Genomic DNA, 3,576 nt, shown 5'->3' with positions numbered 1-3,576 from the left:
CAATAGAGTGAGGAGAAAACCTGTTGAATGGGAGAAAATATTTGCAAACTACTCACACAACAATGGATTAATGTCCAAAATATAGAAGAAACTCAAATAATTCAACAATAAAAATGCCCAAATAGTCCCAGTAAAACATGAGCTAAGGACATAACAGATATTTCTCAAAGGAAGACATACAAATAGTCAAAAGGTATATGAAAAAATGTTCAACACCACTGAACATCAGGAAAATGCAAATCAAAACCACAATTAGATGTCATCTTACTTCAGTTAGAATAAAGATTATTAAAAAGATGAAAAATAACAGATGCTGGCAGGGATGCAGAGAAAATGGAAATCTTATACACTGCTGATGGGAATATAAATTAGTAAACCACTATAGAAAACAGCATGGCAATTTCTCAGAGCAACAGCAACAACAACTACCATACATAAAACAATTACCAAAAATAAAACTATAACAGCTCATTATTGGTCTTTTTTTTTTTTTGCAGCCTCACTGTCACCCAGGCTGAAGTGCAGTGGTACAATTTTGGCTCACTGCAAACTCCACCTCCCAGGTTCAGGTGATTCTCCTGCCTTAGCCTCCTAGGTAGCTGAGATTACAGGTGCACACCACCACACCAGCTAATTTTTGTATTTTTAGTAGAGACAGGGTTTCATCATGTTGACCAGGCTGGTCTCAAATTCCTGACCTCAAGTGATCCTCCCACCTCAGTCTCCCCAAGAGCTTGGATTACAGGTGTGAGCCACCACACCTGGCCATCTTTATTGGGCATTTATCCAAAGAAAAATGAAATCTGCAGATCATAGGTATATCTGTATTCATATGTTTATTGCAGTGCTATTCACAATAGCAAAGATACAGAATTAAACGAGTGTCCATTGATGGATGAATGGATAAAGAAAATGTGGTATATATGCACAATGATATACTATTTGGCCCTAAAATAAGAATGAAATCATGTAATTTGTGGCAACATGGATAGAACTGGAGATTATAATTATTATTTTTGAGATGGAGTCTCACTCTGTCACCCAGGCTGGAGCGCAATGGTGTAATCTCTGCTCACTGCAACCTCTGTCTCCCAGGTTCAAGCAATTCTCCTGTCTCAGGCCCCCGAGTAGCTGGGATTGCAGGTGCCCACCACCACATCTGGCTAATGTTTGTATTTTTAGGAGAGAAGAGGTTTCATCATGTTGGCCACAGCCAAGAACTGGACAATTATATGAAGTGAAATCAGCCAGGCAGAGAAAGATAGATGTCATCTGTTCTCACTCATATGTGGAAACTAAAAACATCGATCTCATGGAGATAGAGAATAGAATGAGAAGTATTAGACTCTGGGAAGCAGGTATGGGTGGGAGGCAGGGATAAAGAGAGATAAATCAGTGTGTACAACATATAGTTAGAAGAAATCAATCCCAATATTTAATATCAGAATAGGGTAACTATAGTTATCAACATTGTATAGTGTATTTCAAAGTTGCTAGAAAAGCAGGACTTGAAATGTTATCAACACGTAGAAATAATGAATACTCCAGGTGATTGATATCCCAAATATCCTGACTTGATTGTTACACCTTCTATGCATGTAACAAATACTCACACATGCCCCAGAAATATAGAATACATTTTATATTAATTTTAAAAGTATATTAGTAAAAGAAAAGAACATAGCTATTGGCACATAGAAGTGACTTGAATTAAATAGATAAGAAGTCAAATAAATCTTTTGGAAATTCATTTCTGCCAAAAGAAAGGCTAGCCCAAACTAAAAGATTGTTACTTTGGGGGAATGAAATGATTATTAGGTCCTCAACATTCCACAGGCAAAAAGCAATTCAGTTATCTAGCAGGATATAGGTGATAGAAATCAATTCAGTTGTGGTCAAGAGAATAAGAGGAAACGAAGACCCTCTTAGCAGTGAATTGAGGGCTACCCCTTCCAGGAAGCAGAATTGCGCCTGGTCAAAAACCATTTCTTTCCGCCAAGGAAGCTCAGCCAATGTTGCCTTACAGGATATTGGAATTGGTCTTGCTGTTGTCTGTCTTCCATTTATCTCCTTTCTGTGTGAGTGACCATTGATATTATCCGGGCCCTATTTACTTATTTAAATTGTGTGTGTGAGATAGATCATTTGTCTCTTTGTTCATAGTTCTATATATAATAGGTGTATTATATGTGTATATGTATATAATTCTATATATATATATATAGAGAATTCTGTATAAGGGATTAATGTAACAAATATCATTCATCATTCCTGACAAAATAATATTAATAGAGATCCTGAACATGGAGCTTGATGCTGTGGCTGGTTGGGACTTCTTGATTGTCTTTCTTGGACAAAGGTGAGAAGGATTTCTGCTTGAAAAGGAAAGTGAACTGAATATTTGTTTATAAGAAGAGGGAATTCTGGTAGCCATTAACATGGATCACAAATACTCTGCCTTCCTCTCCTAACTACATAGTAGGTTTGAAGTTCTAGTGGATTTAGATTAATCTTCTGCAGAGATTTCCTAGTTTCAATTTTTAAAAAAGTATGTGCATAATAATGCTTTCTTTAATAAAACTTCCTTCCTTGGGTCATCTTTTTCTATCTTTTAAATGGTGATAATCTTCAGGGTTCATTTTCAGCCTTGATCCCATACTACTTGCCCCCAAGTGACCTTTTTAATTATGGCTTCAGCTATCAACTGTATATTAGATTAATATTAAATTCTAGTCTATATTTCTATACCGAATTTCAAACTCAAATATCCAATACCTGATAGGCAGTTCAAACCCATTATTTCTACAAATTGAATTAATATGATTATCACTGCAAACATGATTATCTTCCTAAATGTCCGCTATCATTGATAGTCACTAAAGGTAAAAAGCAATGATATTCTTCTAGGTTATTTCCTATAAATCATATTGCTCACCTAGTCATGCCAGTTCTATTAACTAAGTATCTATAGATTGCATCTAATATTCTCTACCCCTACTGTTAACATACATCACTAACTCTTTTTCATCTATTGTAGTGGTTGAGCTTTGCAAAGAACTCAAAATATTATTAGAGATAGAAAAAGAATATCAGTAATTATAATGAAACATAATAAATTATGTAATAGAAATGTGAAAGAAGTAACATTGAGGAATAGCATCTGAAATCTATCTCATTTTGGGAGACAGGAAACACTTCAGAAGCATTATGTTACTTTCATTCAGTTATTTCAGTTATTTATGAATTGAATTTTCTATGACATATAAATTTCCCTTTGTATCAGGCAACTCTGCTGTGGACTTGGGTATCATAATAGACATGATCAGACAGCATCCCTCTTGAATTAACTGAATAAAAAGGTGATAAATAATGGTGTACAGTACAATATTAAAAAAAACATCATTTTTCTCTTAGTATAATAAGACTGGATTGAAATGTACTTGATTGGAAACTGTGGAACATGAGTTCTGCAAACATCAATATTAGACTAGATTATGAAAGACCTATATACCTTGCAATTCTTTTGGAACCTTATCTTTATAAAACAGAAAGTCTAAGAAAAAAATAGTTAACTTC

The sequence above is a fragment of the Aotus nancymaae genome, unplaced genomic scaffold (genome assembly GCF_030222135.1).
Source record: "Aotus nancymaae isolate 86718 unplaced genomic scaffold, 86718_ANA_hifiasm-v0.15.2.pri h1tg000009l, whole genome shotgun sequence".
NCBI lineage: Eukaryota > Metazoa > Chordata > Mammalia > Primates > Aotidae > Aotus > Aotus nancymaae.
Note: the sequence above shows the minus strand (reverse complement) of the source record.